The following is a 20,273-nucleotide window of genomic DNA, read 5'->3' as shown; positions in this document are numbered from 1 at the left end:
GTGACACTAATACAGTGATCAGTGCTAATAATATACACAGTCACTGTGCTAATGACACTGGCTGGGAAGGGGTTAACATTTAGGGCAATCAAAGGGTTACCTGTGTGCCTAACAATGTTTACTGTATGTAGTATGTGCTGCTTTTACTCCTTACTTTATGGGTAAAAAACAAATGACACATAGCTGCTGTCTGTAGAGAGCTCTGTGTTGTTTACCAACACAGGGCTCTCTTCTGTCATGCATTCAGCCAATCAGTGGGTTCTAGCCATAAATTATTGGCCAGAACCCATTGATTAGCTTTTGCTGTAGTGAATGACAGTAAAGCTTGGGGGTGGCACATGCACCTGCACACCCAGGGATACTAAAGCCCCATACACACGTAGCGATTGTCGGCCGTAAATATTCGGCCACCGACCGATCGGCCGATTGTCGGCTTGTTAGTATGATGCTTCCGACAACCGACTGCGACTTTTCGGCCGAACAGAATCTGGTGTGCAGGCTATAAAATTTTTGTTGGCCAACACCAGAACGGCCGATTGTTCGCCAGTCAGTACAGAATTCGGCCGACAAACAGCAGATGAGCAAGACTGGGCATGCTCAGAGATGAAAAAACACATGGAAAGTTAATCATCACATGACATCACTTCTGCAGTCGGCTGTTGTTGGCCGACAAAATTCGTGTGCAGTCTTTAGCACTTTTCAACCGACAGGACAGCATCGGACAAAAGACGGCCGATCGTTCGGCCGACATTCGGTACGTGTGTACGGGGCTTAAATCACGTCCATGTACTTAATTTGGTGCAGCGGGGCTGCCCTGCCGCAGTACAAGTGTGGTGGGCAGTCCTGAAGCGGTTAATTTAGGAGTCAAAATTATATGCATCCCAGAACACAGAACCCCCCCTGTGATTCTTTTTCACCCCCCATCCCCTTATATAGCACAGCAGTGTCTTATGAACACACAGAGCTGGCACGGGAGCAAGCATGCATGAGTGCCCCCCGTAGCAAGCAGCTTGCTATGGGGGCACTTGGTGGGTGGGGGGCAGGGCCAGATTAACATAGGGGCTATTGGAGCTGCAGCTCCAGGCCCCTACCTTTATATAGGCCCCGGGTTGGCCATATTCACTGTGACCGCTCTTCTGTCACTTGTAAACACAGAAGTCTGGCTTCTATGCTCGCTTCCCCAGGCAGCTCCCTCAGAACCTCCCCACACAGCACGAAGGCCGGACAAGGAGGGACAGTTGCCGATGCATGGATGTGTTTATGGGCTTCAGAGACAGCATCCCATGTTGAATTAGGCATGCATGGCTGCACCCTTCCTCCTCTGGGTGCATGCCAAGCCACGGCCCTTAAGGCCCTTCAAAATCCTCAGCACCAAGCCCATGATGCTCTTAATCCGGCCCTGGTGGGGGGACCAGAAGCACCGACGGGGGACCCCTGAGGAGGAGGATCAGAGCTGCTCTGTCCAAAACCATTGCACAGAGCAGATAAGTATGACATGGTTGGTATATTTTAGAAATAATATTGAGCCTTTAGAATCACTCGAAGTTCTGGAATAAAGCTCTGCGCAACAGCAAAGATTGACGGCAACATCATCTGTATTGGCAAGTATTTTAAATTTACTTCGAGTAACTCTTTGCATAATGTTTTTTAACTTTTATTTTTTTTATCATAAATAGGAAAACACTAATCTGAATCTGAACATGTAGTCTTAAACAAATCCTCTAATACATAAATTCTATTAATATATGTTTTGTTTGATAACTTAGTATTATTATTCCTATTCATTTAGGTACATAATTGTGATTCTCAGTGGCCTCTGTCCATTGTCCTTCGTTTGGCTGCCGGTTTGATGTGAGCTAGACATGCCAGCTGTATGTGATGTCCAGTATATGGGCCCCTCTCTTCCATAGACAGCTCCTTTGTGGTGGCCCAGCCAAGCCCTCCTCCCCATTTCCTGAGGCTTTACAGCCAAAGCTGAGACAAGCGTGAATCCAGAAAACGCTGATCTCATTTGTCTGAATAGCCCAGGTTTCTGTATTTTGGGCTCTGTGGTCCTCGAGGTATTAATTATGCAGAGAACGCCAGCTGCTGCCTACACCTCCTACCCACCACCCACACCGTGATCCCTTCACAAATGTGCCATGCTTCCCATCCACTCCTACACACTCATCACCACGGAGGTACAAGGAGACAAGACGTGATGTACAAAGACACAAGACAAAGAGAGAGATAGTAAACATAGAAAGCTTTATATACAGTAAGTGAGAATAGAACATTGGGTGTGGGCACGCACCTGATGCTCCTGTATATAAAGCACTGTGTTGGCGAATGTTTTAACAATGAACCCGGTAGAAGGCCAACTGGGGAGCTAATGAAAGAATAGATAGCTGTAGTGTTGATGTGAAGACTGAGTCATCAGGAAATAACAAAAATGAAATAGTTTGTTGAGCATTTGTCCATTATAAAGGGTTAGTTCACCTGTTCCAAAAAACTGCCAATGCAAGTAAGGGGCACCTTAGATAAAAACAAACTGTGCAGCTTTGACCAAGGATGGGTAATGCCCTTGCTATAGGTAGGCTCAGAGAATAGGTACAGGAACTCCCCCCTTCTGAGTTCCCCTTGTCTCCCCCTACCCACCTCTGAGCAGCGTCCATTGGTTCCACCCCCTACCCACCTCTGAGCAGTGTCCATTGGTTCCACCCCCTACCCACCTCTGAGCAGTGTCCATTGGTTCCACCCCCTACCCACCTCTGAGCAGTGTCCATTGGTTCCACCCCCTACCCCCCTCCCAGTATTGCCCCTTTTAGAGAATACAGAACAACGTATCATTTTGTGGTGATAAGTAATTTGTATGGAAATTGTTAACAAGAAAAGCAGTAAAATAGACCCCCTGCAGCTAGTAACAACATACCCCCTCCACCAACAACAATAGATCCCCCACACAACAATGAACTCCACCCCAACAACAAAAGATCCCACCCCAGCAACAATAGATTTCTCACACAATAGACCCCCACAAAGCAACAATGTACCACCCTTAACAAAATACCACACCCAGCAACAAAAGATCCACCCCAACATCATTAGATCCCCCAGAAGCAACAAAAGATCTCCCAGTAGCCAGCAACAATTGACCTCTCCCTCAACAATAGATCCCTACCAGCAACATAAGACCCTTCAGCAACCATATTTCCCCCACCAGCAACAACAGACCCTCACACAAAAACAGATTCCTGCCAGTAACAGTAGATCTCTCAGCAGCCAGCATTAAATAGACCCTCCAGCACACCCCTTGCTAATACATACATTCAGTGCTGGAGGTGCCGGAACTGCGTTCCCTCACGTTCCTGCTAAAAAAGAAAAAAAAAAGCCCTGGGCGTAGGGCAATTATGCACCTCTTTATGCCTGGCTGAAAAACTCCCAACAATGGCACCATCCCATCTGCCTTGTTGCTAGAATGTTACTGCTCATCTCCACCATCATAGGAGTGAGCTCTCAAACCCCTGCACACGTGTGCTATAAGTGAAGGACATTTATGTATCTTCCAAAGCCTGGATGAAAAACTCCCGGAGATTACATCATTTTGTCCTACCTTGTTGCTAGGATGCTGCTAAGATACCCCCAGTTGCTACTGCCCACCTCCACTATCATAGGAGTGAGCTCTAAAACCCCCGCCCATGTGTGGTTCACTATCTCCTTCATTGCAGCATCACTGAGCTTAGAGCTACTGCGACAGGGGGGAGAGAGTGCATGTGAGGGGGTGTGGAATGTCTTAGCAACGTCCTAGCAACAAGGCAGGACAGAAAGTTGTCACCTCTCAGAGTTTTTCAACCAGACTTCATTAGGTACCTAAATGTCCTACACCGATAGCAAGGGCATTATTTAACTTTGGTCAAGGCTGCAGTTTGTTTTTATCTACAGGCTACCCTTACCTGCATAGGCAGTTTTTTGGTAAAGATGAACTAGCCCTTCAAGCCACTGGAGCAGATGCAACCAATAGGTATCCGGGGGGGGGGGGGGTTCAAGGGGGTTCAAGCCACCATATACTGCCAGAGCATCATTTATTGTCAGTAGACAGGTGATAGTTACAGCAAGGAAGCTGCTGATGGCTGGTGCAGTCACACTTCCCTATGGGTTCCTTGCGCATGGTCATGGGATCTGCAATGGTCATGGGATCTGCAATGGTCATGGGATCTGCAATGGTTATGGGATCTGCAATGGTTATGGGATCTGCAATATCACATGGCCAAGAACAAAGACTGCCACCAGGAGATTCCTCTGCTATCCTGCTGTTGTCCTCTGCTTTTTAGGTGACCTGAATAGGGCAATCAACGTGGGGGCAGGAAAGTTCCAGGGCACAGTCAGTGGTGGGTCCAAAAGTGGTGATGTGGCCAATGCATTCACCGCATTATGTATTGTGTACAAACTGATCACAAAAATGGAAAGGTGAACTAACATAGTCACATAGTTAGTCAGGGTGAAAAAAGACACAAGTCCATCCCGCTCAACCAATAAAAAACAGTAATGAAAACCCAACCATACAATCCCATATACACAATCCTATACCTGCAGTTGATCCAGAGGAAGGCGAAAAAACCCCAACAAAGCATGATCCAATTTGCTACAGCAGGTGGAAAAATTCCTTCCTGATCCCCCGAGAGGCAATCGGATATTCCCTGGATCAACTTTACCTATAAATAATAGTACCCATTTATATTATGTACACCCAGGTAATAATCATCATACGCCTTCCTCATCCCCCTCCCCCAAGTCTCTGCTGTACTTATCTCCGGCGATGCTGAGCTGTCAGGGCTCCCAACGGCTGGTCCAGAGGTCCCAAGATTTGAAATCCCTATACTTCTCTGTGCAGTGCTTCCAGGACAGACCAGATCAATTCTGATTGGTCAGCCTCATCACAGAGTATTGCTGTGATCTGTCCCAGAAGCGATGCACAGAGAAGAGGGGGAATTTCAAATCCCAAAACCACTGGACCAGCTGCAGGAGGTAACTACTGTGGTGAGTGGGGGTTGTATGGTGTTAACCACTTGCTGACCGCGCTAAAGCCGAATGATGGCTACAGCACAGACGGCAAGTTCTGGGAGGCCATCATATGACAGCCTCCTGTGACTGCGCATGCCATGGGGCACAGGCGGCATGCTCTGTGATTACAGTGTCTGGAGGACACTGCTTATCACAGATTGAGGTAAAGAGCAAACCAGTGGCTCGTTACCACGTGATCAGCTGTGTCCAATGTAAATGTAAATAGAAGCCAGTTATCGGCACTCCTTTTCTCATGCTGACAGCGTGACGAGAAGAGAGCCGATAACTGGCTTCTCTAAAAGGGACATGTGCACTGATAATCAGGGCACCGATTATCAGTGCAGTCCCAACTGTGCCCACCAGTGCTGTCAATCACCTATCAGTGTCCATTAGTGCCTCCTCAGTGCCCACCAGTGCTGTCAATCAGTGTCACCTATCAGTGCCCACCAGTGCTGTCAATCAGTGCCACCTATCAGTGCCCACCAGTGCTGTCAATCAGTGTCACCTATCAGTGCCCATCGGTGCAGCCTCATCAGCGCACATCAGTGAAGGAGAAAAATGACCTGTTTGCAAACTTTTTAACAAACTATGGAAAAGTTTTTTTTTTTTTCAAAATTTCTGGTCTTTTTCTATTTATTTAGAAAAAAATAAAAACCCCAGCAGTGATTAAATACCACCAAAAGAAAGCTCAATTTGTCTGAAAAGTATAAAAATGTTGTTTTGGTACAGTGTTGCATTACCGCGCAATTGTCATTCAAAGTGTGACAGCGCTGAAAGATGAAAATTGGCCTGGGCGGGAAGGGGGTAAAAGTGCCCAGTAGGCAAGTAGTTAATTCTTCTTTACATTTTTTCCTTAAAGGTGAATTAATCCTTAAAATGAACTTCACTTCCCTTTCTTAGTTTTTTTTTTCCCAGCCCACTCTTTCCTTGACACATAAAAAACATACATGTCCCGCAAATGCAGCGCTGTCCTGTTGTAATCTGCTACATGCCAGGTCCGGCACTGCCATCTTCTTTTCTTACTCCATCAGGAGCCTGCTGTCTTTTGGGGGGTTCTTGCAGCAGGCTCCTGATAATGTGCCACAAGGCCCTTCCTCCTTCACCCGCTGTCTGTAAAGCGAATGCGTCCTGGGATATCTGACTAGGATATCCCAGGAGGCCACTGGAACAAAAAAACCCGTCATTCTGTCTAGGCAGCGGGTGGGCTGATCAAGAAATGGTAACTAAGAATAGTCGGCTAGGTTAGCTCTGCAAAAACGTGCAGGTAGAAAACACCTCTACCACACTGAATCTCTTTTTGGGCAAACTCTCACCTCACTATATTGATCCCCACCACCATAGGCGTGCGCACAGGGTGTGCCAGGTGTGCCTGGGCACACCCTAATAACCCCGTGTGGGGCAGATTCCCCCTCTTTAGACCCCTGATATTTCATCAAAGAAACTGTAAAAAAACAAAAAAAATAATAGAAAAATAAAATTGTAAAAAATAATAAAAAATTGCTCTACTGACCCCGATCTCTGCTCTACTGACACCGCCCACTGCTCTGCCGACCCCGATCTCTGCTCTACTGACACCGCCCACTGCTCTACCGACCCAAATCTCTGCTCTACTGACACCGCCCACTGCTCTACCGACCCAAATCCCTGCTCTACTGACACCGCCCACTGCTCTACCGACCCAAATCTCTGCTCTACTGACACTGCTCTACCGACCCCTATCTCTGCTCTTCTGACACCACCCACTGCTCTACCGACCCCAATCTCTGCTCTACTGATACCGCCCACTGCTCTACCGACCCCAATCTCTGCTCTACTGATACCGCCCACTGCTCTACCGACCCCAATCTCTGCTCTACTGACACCGCCCACTGCTCTACCGACCCCGATCTCTGCTCTACTGACACCGTCCATTGCTCTACTGCTCTACACATATGCACACACATGCAGTTGTGTTTGCGCTTTGGGGTGCACATCCTAATGCAATAGGCTGCGCACACCTATGCCCACCACAATCGTCCAACACGGACACCTTTCCTTCTTAATCAGAAAGGGCTCTTGGAGAATCTCAGCAGCTCAGGTGGGTTTATGGATGGACCACTCAGTGTGGATTTACATGATAAAAGACAATAAGAACCTTTATGGTGCTCACTGTTATTTTATTTTCAAAAAGCATAAAAGGCTGCAGATGGGAACTTTTTATAGCTGTATTCTCATGTCTGGTCTTAATCCCTTGCCGACCAGCCGCCGTAGTTTTACTGCGGCAGGTTGGCTCTGTTACGTGAAACGACATACATGTTGCTCGCTTCCTGTAGCAGTTAATGTGGGCATGCTTGCAGGCGCCGATTGGCTAGAGGAGGAGCCAATCAGCAGGTCCGGCGGCTGTGATGTCCGACTGGCACCCGCGATCGCTTCCCATGGTGTCAGAACGGCAGTCTGCCGATGTAGACACAGCAGACTGCTGTTCTATCAGTGATGAACACAGGGCTCCTGTGTTCCTCCTATTTAGCAACATAGGTCTCTGTGTTCATCCAGCAAGTCCATCCCCCACACAGTTAGCAAGCACCCCCCTAGGGACACACTTAACCCTTTGATCACCCCTGGTTTTAACCCCTTCCCTGCCAGTGTCAGTACAGTAACAGTGCCTATTTTTAGCACTGATTACTGTAGTAATGTCACTGGTCCCCCCAAAAGTGTCAAAAATGTCAGTTAGGTGTACGATCTGTCCACCGCAATGTCGCAGTCCCGCTAAAAATCGCTGATTGCCGCCATTACTAGTAAAAAAAAATAAAAATAAATAAAAATTACATAAATCTTTCCCCTAGTTTGTAGATGCAATAACTTTTGCACAAAGCAATCAATATACACTTCTTGGTATTTTTTTTACCAAAAATATGTAGCAGAATACAAATTGGCCTAAAATGATGAAAAAAATTAGATTTTTAATTTTTTTTATTGGGAATGTTTTTTAGCAGAAAGTAAAAAATTGATTTTCATTTTTTGCGCTATAAACAAAAAGAATAAACTCTCAGAGGTGATCAAATACCACCAAAAGAAAGCTCTATTTTGTGGGGAAATGGTTAGTTAAAGTAACGCAGTGCTGAATCGCAAAAAATGGCCTGGTCATTAAGGGGGGTAAAACCTTCCGGTCCTTAAGTGGGTAACATGCACTACATTACCAAAAGTATTGGGACACCTGCCATTATACGCACATGAACTTTAATGGCATCCCAGTCTTAGTCTTTAGGATTCAATATATATAACAGCTTCAACTCTTCTGGAAGGGCTGTCTACAAGGTTTAGGAGTGTGTCTATGGGAATGTTTGACCATTCTTCCAGAAGCACATTTGTGAGCTCAGGCACTGATGTTGGACGAGAAGGCCTGGCTCGCAGTCTCCACTCCAATTCATCCCAAAGGTGTTCTGTTGGGTTGTGGTCAGGACTCTGTGCAGGCCAGTCAAGTTCTTCCACCCCAAACTCGCTCATCCATGTCTTTATGGATCTTGCTTTGTGTGCTGGTTTTAAATTATTTGGTAGAGGGGGGGGGGGGGGGGGTTACGGTGGGGGGTTGTTTTTCAGTGGTTGGGTTTGGCCCCTTAGTTCCAGTGAAGGGCACTTCTAAGAAATTTGCATACCATGACAATTTGGACAATTTTATGCTCCCAACTTTGTGGGAACAGTTTGGGGATGGCCCCTTCCTGTTCCAACATGACTGTGCACCAGTACACAAAGCAAGGTCCATAAAGACATGGATGAGTGAGTTTGGGATGGAGGAACTTGACTGGCCTGCACAGAGTCCTGACCTCAACTTGATATAACACCTTTGGGATAAATTAGAGCGGAGACTGCGAGCCAGAACTTCTCATCCTGATCAGTGCCTGACCTCACAAATACGCTTCTGGAAGAATGGTCAAACATTAAAAAGGAAAGGAGTCCATTTAGTGTTGCAGTCTTTGTCGGGGGGTCAATATAGTGAGGTGAGAGTTTGCCCATTAGGGATTCATAGTGGTGGAGTTGTTTTCTACTTGCACATTTTTGCAGCGCTTACTTAGGAGTGATATATACTACAAGTTGTATAGGACGACCACATTCACAATTATATGGACTTTAATTGTTCATGATTCATTGATAGTTTTTTCTGATTATTTGATGATTGCTGAAAACACAAAATCAGTTCACAGACAGCGGTTATTACTCACAGATAAACTATTGGTGATAGCGCAGCATTCATTTATTATTTATACACATAGTTGTACACCATCAGCATGTTTCTGCAACGGCCGGGTACAGCCGGGTATTTACATTCAGCTGCAGACAGTGTACCACCCTCCTAGGTAGGTGCTAGAGAGAAAGTATAGTTTTTGGGTCCTGTCTGCTTACCAGAAGGACTGCAGGTACATCTATATCATAATTGCCAGATTTGAAAAAAATTTCTAGGGACACTTTGCAGCACAGCTACCAATTACTTAAAAAATGGCGCCAGGCGGTGCCATTACTTAACTGCGCATGCGCCCACCCGGCCGAGCTTGTACAAGCTTTCCCGAGCCCGGCAGGTGTCGAAACGGTGCATGCGCAGTTACAATGTCGGTCTGCAACCATTATTTCTATGGGCACCGGCTGCCCATAACGGGCATTTATGGGCAGCCGGCTGATTAACGGGCGCTTGCTGGGACAATGTAAATTACCTGGGACAGGCTCCTATTTGCTGGGACTGTCCCCGCAAACACGGGACAGTTGGCAAGTGTGCTATATTGTTCTCTGCTTACCAGAGAGCAGGATCTGTTAGTGAGGTCTGCTCGATGTGCTCAGGTGTAACTCATTCTGTCTGCAGAGTGTTTCACATTGGTCCAATAAAGAGGCATATTGGACAGTGGGAGGAAACCTGACAAATGAATGCACAGGCTTTTGATACAGCCCTGGTGATTTGTCAGAGGGAAAGTGCCTCACTGCATGCTGGGATACTGTAAAAAAGCCAGGAGCAGATGTGCTTGGGGTCTTTTGGCTGGATAGAGGAGTCCCGGAGGGAGGGGAGTGGCTGCCTCCTCCTCTGTAGAGGGGTGCCAGTGAGGAGCTGAACTCAGAGGTCCATTGAAGCTGACTGAACGGCGAGACACTGGAGGATCTGATTCTGCAGTACAGTGAGTACAGATCTGCGTCAAGGGGCCTGACCTAAGGGGGGCCACCCCTGCAGCTAGAAGAGTCAGTGGACGGGTGTCAGAAAAGGGGATGCTTGTGAGTGTCCCGAAGGTAATGTAGTTCACCAAGTCTATTGCTGGAGAGCAAGGAGACTTAACCCTTTCCATACATGTCTCAGTATGGATTAAGCAACCTGGTGAGGCCAAGTGAGCGTTCTCCTTGTCCATTGTGAATAGTTGCAGTTGGAGTATCCCACTATTCCCTTCTCCAATCCAAGTTCCAAAATAAACACTAAAAATCAATATCCGTGGACTGTTTGTGTGGGGAGCCATCAAGAGTAAGGAGGGATGTATGAACTATTCCCTTAGTGACTGTGTGCTGGTAATCAGAGGAGGCCAGAGAAGTCATCTTACAGCAAGCCCTACGGGGACAGTACTACACAGTTATCCTGTACAGATCAATGACAGGCTGACATTGTTCACAGCTGTTCCCAAGTAATCAAGGAGAAATTACATATGGATAGATCCAGATGATCGGCTATGTACACAGACTGTTAGCATCCAGGGACGCTCATCTGTCCCTAATCGCAGGTAATCGCACTATATATGATTACATGCAGACAGCCTGTACAGATCTGTACTGCAGGAGAATGTAAACACCTGGCTGTACCTGCCGCAGAAATAAGCTGATCTGTATGGACGTGAACAGCCTTGTGAATCAGCCCTAACTCTCATTACAGCAGCTCATTTCATAGGAGGTGAGGAACCTTAAGGGGGAGCGATTTGGGGGGGGGGGCAGTTAAACACACCTCAACTGCGTATTTTTACCCCCCCCCCCCCCAAAGTCTAATGTGAGTCCTGAAGGCCTCTTTCACACAGGGTGGACTCCGTTTTGAGCAGAGCAGAGCAGGCTCATGACAGGTTCATGTCTGCTCAGTTTCTGCAGAATGGACACAGCCCGCTCTGCTCTTTTAGCGACCAGGAGTAAACGGACTCCACTGTCTGTTTACACCCGACTGCCCTCCGATCCGATCCACCTAGACGCAGTGTTAATTTTGACATCAAATTTCAATTTAGTTTTACTATAGTCTTTTAACTAAAATACCATTTTAGTTTTAGTCGTAATTTAGTCATCGGAATTGTTTTAGTTTTAGTCGTATTTTAGTCAACTAAAATCTCCAGTACATTTTAGTCTACTAAAATCGAATGGGTTTAGTAAATTTTAATGCATTATTTCTTTAGAACTGCCAAATATTATATACTCCTAGAGTAACAATCGAATAACGTATATAATTTCTGGTATTATGGTTTGAACATGCACTACAGACAAAGATTTAGCCATTGTAATATAAATTCACTTTAGTTTTAGTCATAGTCTTTTGACTAAAATTACATTTTAGTTAGTCATAATTTAGTCATCTGAATTGTTTTAGTTTTAGTCATTTTTTAGTCATCTGAATTGTTTTAATTTTAGTCGTATTTTAGTCGACTAAAATCTCCAGTACATTTTAATCTACTAAAATCTAATGGGTTTAGTTAAATTTGAATGCATTATTTCTTTAGAACTGCCAAACATTATATACTCCTGGAGTAAAAATCTTATAACGTATATTATTTCTGGTAATTAACATTTGAACATACGCTACAGACACAGTATTAATTTAGTCAACGAAAATCTTTTAGTCGATGAAATGAACACTGCCTAGATGGAAGGGGACGGATCCCCTTGTGTTTTTTTTTGAGTGAATGGACCATCTGATCAGGTCTGGACCTGATTGGACCATTTGTGTGAAAGGAGCCTAAAGCACATTTACTACTTATTAAGAATATATAAATATCTGATTGTCCATAGCCTGGCCACAGTTTTATCTTTTGCTCTTTGTACATGACCATATAATGCAATCAGTATCTAGTATCTTCTGACTCTGTTCCATCTGGCTAAGCTATAACTCCATGTACAGTCACTTGGGTGGTGGGCCTTATAAGATGGACCAATGAAGCATCAAAGCTTGGTGACACTACAGCAGGCGTTTCTTCCTATACATTAGTAGATTTTGGAATGCACATTCAAATGAATATTCGTATGAATTCTCAGCTTATTCAATGACTTGATAAATGTTGTTTGAAGGTACTTCAAAATTTTGTATTGAACACTGGAATGATTTGGCTTTCTCGTATGAAACCTACCTACAAAAATGTTTCATTTTGTTCTTTTGAATTTTCTTGCCACTGTAGTTGAAAACAAACGTTGATTTGACCCCACTAATGATTAGACAATTGAACAAATGTTCTTAAAATAAAATATTTTAAGAAAAATATTACTAGCACATGGCCAGCTTCTGCAGCAAAGCTTAGCACTCGTATATACCAAGCCATTCAGTGCAGTGTATTCCATGTGCACCTCGGGGCTTCATCAGGACATTATGATGAAATGATGGCATCAGTTACAGTATGTATAGCAGTCCATATGAACAAATTACAAATTCTTATTTTAAAGTAATGAAAGCTGTTTGCTTGCTTTCCCCTGAACATCTCTAGGGGCTGTAAACGCGAATCCTAATCGGAAGCACCATTATTTTATCTTCCTCTTAAGGACCCTTTCACAGGGGGGATCTCTCAGCTGATCTCTGCTGAGCAGGCAGATAACAGGTCTGTGTCCGTTGCGCTCTTGCAGAGCTGACACAGACCACTCTCTGTTTTGGTGGCCAGATGTAAATAGACCGACTAGATCCGTTTTTGGCGGATCAGATTGGATGAAGGTTGGTGTAAAGGGATACATGTCTGTTTACACTTGCCACTCCATAGAGAAGAATGGAGGTTCCTATTGGGTCCGCCTGCAAAACTGACAAGTGGACCCAATCAGAATGTCTGTGTGAAAGGGGCCTAAAGCAGAAATTAACTGCCAGAATAAAAGGAAAATGTTGGGCTCCTAGGAGCTTTTGCCATATTGTGTTAGTATGCACAACACATTAACATATTATGGGAGACTTACCTAGCAAGCAATCCCCTCCAGCGCTGCGATGTCGGCAACCCATACTGTCACCAGATCTTCTATCTTCAATCTTCTTTGGGGTTGAATGTCTTCAGAGCATTAGAAAGATTAAAATTTTTCACGGCACGTAATACAAATCCAACGCATTTCAAGGGCTCAGAACGCCTCCTTCATCAGAGTTTGTGTGCTGGCAATAAAGTCAGAGTTGTACTTGACAAAAACTTTACACTGATACGGATAGCATCTCCTAGAGATCTGGGTTGCCAACTGACCGCCAGCTGCTTATAATCACAAATTTCCCAGCATGCTGTTAATGTTTTGTTTTTTGTATGCTTGCTTTAAAATACCCAGGGCTGTATGTACCTTTGCGGGCCAATGCCTAAGACAGCAGGGTTAGAGGGGGCAACCCCAAACCTCAAAATGTACAAATGTTTTGTTTTGCTTGTTTCCACTCTTCTCTCCATCTCTGGGCATTTGTGTTTAAGGCCCCATTCCCATGGACTTTCCAATCAGGTCCGCCTGTCAGTTTTTCAGGCTGACCTGATCGGATGCTCCATGCACCCCTATGGCATGCCAATGGTGACATCTCCGCTAACACCCGCTGCTAGAGATATTATAAATTTGCTCAGAAAAAGAGGAAAATTAATTAAAGGTACCACATCCCAATATGAACATGAAAAATGGACAAAAACATTGGGGCATAGGGTGGGATTTTTAGGGTACTGTCAGTGACCAATAGTTGATGGTATTCAAGAGTACAAAGAAGTATATTAAAAAATATTAATTTTATTACATAGTCTTTAAAAAAGAACATACACACAGAAAAACGGATGCTCCATTCACCCCTATGGCGCGGTGAATGCCAGTGGTGACATCTCCGCTGACACCCGCTGCTATCCGGTCCGATCGTGTCCGTGAAATCCGGGTGGATGGAAACTCTATTTTCCATCCATCTGGAGAATCAGATCGAATAGGATTGGCTGAAAACATACAGGAGATCCATTGTCATCTGATCTCCCATAGAGGAGAGCGGGGATCTGACAGCTCCGTCTCTGCAAAGTAAGCGGATCGATCCCTCCTGAGCAAAACTGAGTCTGCCAGGCGGAAAGCAAGTGTCAAAGGACCCTTAACTGCTTTTGGACTGCCTGCCGCAGAAATACTGCGGCAGGCTGGCCCTTCTGCGCGAACCGCCATAGGTATATGTTGGTCGTGCGCCTGCAGCTAGGGGGTGAGCGTGCGCTGCTGGCGGCGTGCTTCAGCCCCCACTCGGCAGCGGGGACTCCGATGCACGGGGCATGTGGCTCCGATTGCCGCCTGCCATCCGCGATCGCTCCCCACTAAGAAAAAAGAACGGTCAGCTGTTGTAAACAGGGTGAGAGGGTGCAGGGGATGCTGAGAGGAGTCGGAAGACTCTTTACAGTTTAGAAACATTGTGCCAAATCCCCGTTCTCTTGTTTTTTTTATTTTCGTACAACTGAAAGCTGGCTTCCTATAGCCCGTTCTAGCATTAGTTATTACTAAAAGTATTGCATGACGCAAAGGGTGGGACTTCTTCTTTTTCTGCTTCCAAAAAAAAGCGTCTGCCTAGCGAAGCATGATGTCCAATACCACTAAGGCCCCTTTCACACTTGGAGTCCATTGGCGGACTCAGTTTTTCTCAGTAGGGGATAGATCCGCCGATCCCCCTCTGAGCAGGCGGATGGCAGCTCTGTCTCCCTGCTGTGTGTGGAGACAGAGCTGTCAGGTCCCTGCTGTTCTCTATGGGGGATTTGGATGAGAACGGACAGCCTGTCGGACATGCTGGACGGACATGTCTCCGCTGACATCCGATGCCCCATAGACATGCATGGGGCATCCATTCAGATCCGCCTGAAAAACTGACAGTCCGCTAATGTGAAAGGGGCCTAAGGGTCCTTTCACACGGGCTTTCTGATCAGGTCCACCTGTCAGATTTTCAAGCAGACCTGATCGGATGCTCCATGCACCTCCATGGAGCAGTGGATGTCAGCGGTAACATCTCCGATCCGATCCTGTCCGTGAAATCCAGACAGATGGAAACCCTATTTCCCATCCGTCTGGAGGATCGGATAGGATCGGATGAAAACGAACAGGCAGTCCGTTTTCATCTGATCTCCCATAGAGGAGAGCGGGGATCTGACAGCTCCGTCTCTGCAAAGTAATCAGAGACGGACCTGTCACCCGCCTGCTCAGCGGGAATCGGCAGATCGATCCCCTCTGAGCAAAACGGAGTCCGCCGGGCGGAAAGCCTGTGTAAAAGGACCCTAAAGCTGGCTGTACACTAGTAGAAATTTTTCATTTTAAAAGCATTCATTTGAGTTTCTAATCCTTAGTGGAGTAAAATCAACTTTCATTTTCAACTACAATAATGAGAAAAGTCTAAGGAGCAGGATGGAAAATGTTGAATGAATGATTTTCTAAAAGCTACAAGTGAATAGGGAACGCATGCGTGGCAGCACAAAGCCTGCTGGGACATGTAGTCCCAGCTCTCTGGCCAGAGGTTCTCTCAGTCCAGAGCCAGAATCGCAATGGATGCAGCATATCAGAGGTCAGGGCTTTCGTTGCTCAGAGAATAGGTGCAGGAGCTCAACCACGTCCCCGCCACAGGGGGAAACCGCACCACATCAAATGGTGGCACTACCAGTGGAGGGCATTAATGGACCATTGTTAAATACCAGGAGTGAGTTACGTACAGTACTGAGAAAAGTCAAAGGAGCAGGATGGAATTTTTTCTTGAATTAATTTCTAACAGCGTATGTGGTTTTCATTCATTTCAAAACTGACTATTAAAAGAAAACCTTTTGTATTTTCAAACCACATTCGTCAAATCATCAACAACACTTAGAATATTCATTTGAAAATCGAATAGTGTGTTGCATCACCTCTTAAAACTCTTTGTGTGTTAGAGTAAAGATCCTATGAATCATGCACGGACTCATAACAGCCAATGAAACATCACCTTGCTTTTGTTTAGAACTGTCAGACCATAAAAACTGATCAATAATTGGCTGCTCTGGGTAACAGCACACTGCTTCGGGCATTAAGCCTTGTATAAGGCCCACCACTGCCCATTCTTAAAGCAGTATTAAACCCAAAATAAAACACGTATTATACTACAGCTTACCAATTCTTCGATGCAATGACTGCCTTAGTTTTCTTTTTTAGGCTTTTTCTCCTTTATTTTCACCAGGTGATCCGGCCACTAAGTCTGTTGTTTTTCTAGATTGTAAGCTCTAACGAGCAGGGCCCTCTAGTTCCTCCTGTTTTGAATTGTATTGTAACTGAATTGTCTTCCCTCACATTGTAAAGCGCTGCGCAAACTATTGGCGCTATATAAATCCTGTATAATAATAATAATAAACTGAACAAGCTCTTCTGCAAATGTAGCAGTTTTAAGTGTTGAGACAAACCATGTACACTGACAGGGGTATAATTATTCATGCAAAACCTTTAGAGCCGGTTCACACTGAGGCGACACGACTCCTTACTACTTCGGGGGCGACTTTGGAGCGACTTGCAGGGACTTCACATAATGGAAGTCTATGCAAGTCGCTCCGAGGTCGCCCCGAAGTAGTACAGGACCCTTTTTCTAAGTCAGAGCGACTTGTGTCGCTCCTATTAGAACAGTTCCTGTAGCGGTCAATGGAGCGCGAGGGAGCGCGACTTGTCAGGCTGACAAGTCGTGCTAATGTGAACCGGCTCTTATTCCCCCCACCAAAAAATAAATAAACAAAACAATTGCTGTAACTGATTATGTAGCTGCAGTGAGAGCTGGAGTTTGGCTTCAAATTGTTAGTGTATTTAAATCTGCTAGTCCATCTAAAGCCTCGTGCACACGCAACGATTATCGGCCGACCGATCGACCGTCTTTTGTCCAGTGTTGTTGTGTTGGTTGAAATGTGCTCTAGACTGCACACAAATTTTCTCGGCCAACAAAAACCAACTTCAGATGTGATGCCATGTGATGGCTTACTTTCCGTGTGTTTTTTCTTCTCTGAGCATGCCCAGTCTTGCTCATCAGATTTTTGTCTGCCGAAATCTGTACTGACTGACAGAAAATCGGCCGTTGTGTTGATGGCCAACAAAAAGTTTATAGCCTGCACACCAGATTTTTTTTGGCCGAAAAGTCTGAGTCGGTTGTCGAAAGCATCATACTAACAAGCCGAAAATCGGCCTATCGGACGTTGGCCGAAAATTCACGGCCAACTATCGATGCGTGTGTACGGGGCTTTAGACTGCCTCCTGTGCTCCTTCATCCAGAGTGGGTGGGGCCCTCTAATACAGGAGGTGTGTTATGGGCCGGATCACTAGGTGAAAACAGAGGGGAAAAATAAAGTCTAAAAAAAAAAAAGAAAACAAATGTAATGATTGGTAAGCCTCAGTATATTATATTTTTGGCTTTGAGCTTATTGCGGCTTTAAATAAAGCTCAAAAGAGAGAAATTCATTGTAAATTATACAAGCCCATCACCGAATCTTTGTATCAATGTACAATATGAATTATACAAGCCCATCACCAAATCTTTGTATCAATGTACAATATGAATTTAATCAACTCTCCCCAGAAATGGCAGCCAGAGTCACAAGTGTCCATCAGAAGCTTTTCAATTCAGATTTGGGGTAGTTAGCATTTGAAAAGGAGCGCCCTTCCCCCCCCCCTCCCCCTCCCCCTCCCCAATGGCAGCACAATGCACTGGGACAGAGGACCTCCAGACAAGCACTTCCATCACACATCCTGCCTTGTATCCTAACCCCCAGCAACCAATCAGCACTCTTCTTTGCTTGTTCTGACAGCTATAAAAGGATGATTTATGGGTTTGCGCACTTTGCGCTCTTCTCCTGTTCGGTTGGATAACCCTCGGTGGGGTTTAATAAAGCTGAGCAATGAGGTATGCCAAGAGCGGTAACCCATATCCAAGCAGATTACGTCTTTCCAGAACAAGTGGAGCGTAGGGTGAGCCCCTGCTGGCGTTCCACACCCCATCTTCCATACTTTTCCCCACATTACATCTTTTGCTGGTCTAGAGCGGTCCAAACGCTGATTGGTTGCATTTGGTGATGGCACAAAGACCAGTTTGAACGGCAAACACGCCACTGTTCTCCTGTAGAATTTCTGACGCAATGTGCGAGGACGTCAAGCACAGAGCCATAGACATAATGCAGGATAATATTACAGACAGGTAGATGAGACAATGGTAAACCTCAGCACTCACCTCCTCGTAGCTCTTCCAGTGTCACTCCCTGCGTCCCTCCTCGCACACAGACAAGTGTCAGGGGAAGAAGAGGAGATGGATGGGGACAGGGTACCAGGGAGGAGGAAGCATCCAATAGGAGGAGAGAGCACAGAGCATTTGGAAACTGGCTCCCCCCCTCACCTCCTCCTCCCCACTCCCCAGGCTAAGGGGTGATGTGAATATTCATACCCTCCCAGGGGAAGATTAACGCTTTCTATTATCCGTCACAAGTAGACGGCAGAGCAGATCAATAGAACTCCCCCCAACTACACAACAATACACTGTGCACTCATTGAAAGGAGCAGCAGCAGCCCTGGCACACTATGTACAGCACAGAGAGGGGGCTTATTCCACCACAGAGTCTTCGCAGACCGTAGCGACCAGTAACATGGCAGGTGTCCGATTGGTGGGACTGGTCACCAAGTTCAAGCTGAACCCTAGGCAGCCCTGTAATCCTTAAAACCACTTTTTCTTTTTCTGGAATCCGTTTGTTTACAAGTTTAAATCAGTATTTTTTGCTAGAAAATGACTTATAACCCCCAAACATTAAACATTTTTTTCCAGAGGCGTCAAACGATATTTGCAAAAGGGTTTTTCAAACGCATTTTTTTTTTGGAAAGAATACACTTTAACCACTTAAGCCCCGGAAGATTTTACCCCCTTCCTGACCAGGGCCCATTTTGCCATTTGGCACTGCGTGAATTTAACGGACAATTGCACGGTAGTGCAACGCTGTACCCAAATTAAATTGACGTCCTTTTTTTCCCCACAAACAGAGCTTTCTTTTGGTGGTATTTGATCACCTGTGCGATTTGTTGATCATGTGTTATAAACAAAAAAAGAGCGACAATTTTGCAAAAATAACAATATTTTTCATATTTTTTATATGAAATTCCCCAAAAAAATGTAAAAATCTAAATTTTTTTAACATTTAAGGGCAATTTGTTTTCTGCTATATATATGTTTGGTAAAAAAAAAATCGCAATAAGCGTATTTTGATTGGTTTGCGCAAAAGTTATTGCGTTTACTAACAAAGGGAAAGATTTTTGTAATTTTTGTTGTTTTTTTTTTTTAACAAGTAATGGCCGCGATCTGCGATTTTTTTTTTTGCGGGACTGCAACATTGCGGCAGACAGATCGGACCCTTGACTGACTTTTTGACACTTTTGGGGTTACCAGTGACATTACTACAGTAATCAGTGCTATACATATGCACTGTTACTGTAAAAATGACACTGGCAGGGAAGGGGTTAACTTTATTAGAGAAGGATGGGTTAAGTGTGTCCCTAGGGGCGTGCTTATAACTGTGAAGGGATGTGGCTGTTTGTGTAACAACAGAGAAATACGATCCTGCATAGCAGGACCGTATGATCTCTGCACTTACACAGGGGAGAATGACAGGCGGCTTTGTTTTCATTAGCCGCCTACCTTTCTCCCTCTCCACCCGACGATCGCGAGTGAACGGCGGACATCTGGTCCGCCGGCAACACACGCAGGGGGGGGGTCCACGAACGGGCGGGAGCGCTCGCCCCCTAGAGGCTCACAGGCTAGTGACGTACCCCTACGTCACTTTGCCTGTAAGGGGCTGACTGTCGCCGTATATAGTCGTGCGGCAGTTGGCAAGTGGTTAACAGGGCTTTTTTTTTTCTCAGAGAATAGGTTCAGGAACTCCTCCTTTCAGAGTTACCCCTTGTCTCCGCCCCTTCCTACCTCCGAGTACCGTTCTGCCCTTTTTTAGAGAATACAGAACCAAGTAACATTTGTGGTACTAAGTTATTTCTATGGAATTTCTTATTAATAAGAAAAGCAGTAAAATAGATCCTCTGCAGCCAACAACAAAAGACCCACCAGCAACAAT

At 45.4% G+C, this 20,273-nt stretch overlaps 1 protein-coding gene across 2 annotated transcripts in view; it reads right to left on the bottom strand.

The window, feature by feature from the left end:
• The window catches only part of PRR36 (proline rich 36), a 101,319-nt gene that overhangs the window by 33,040 nt on the left and 48,006 nt on the right, over window positions 1-20,273 (bottom strand). Inside the window, exon 1 of one of the 2 annotated variants that reach the window (XM_082255236.1) lies at window positions 18,395-18,532. The exons of the other annotated variant lie outside the window; for it this stretch is intronic. The gene's annotated coding sequence lies outside the window, so the exon portion shown is untranslated. Of the gene's footprint in view, window positions 1-18,394; window positions 18,533-20,273 lie in introns of those variants that run through there. 2 annotated transcript variants of the gene reach the window in all.

The sequence above is a fragment of the Pelophylax lessonae genome (assembly GCF_965119305.1).
Source record: "Pelophylax lessonae genome assembly, chromosome: 4".
NCBI classification, from domain to species: domain Eukaryota; kingdom Metazoa; phylum Chordata; class Amphibia; order Anura; family Ranidae; genus Pelophylax; species Pelophylax lessonae.
The sequence above is the reverse complement of the archived record's forward strand: the minus strand, read 5'-3'. Positions and strand labels throughout refer to the sequence as shown.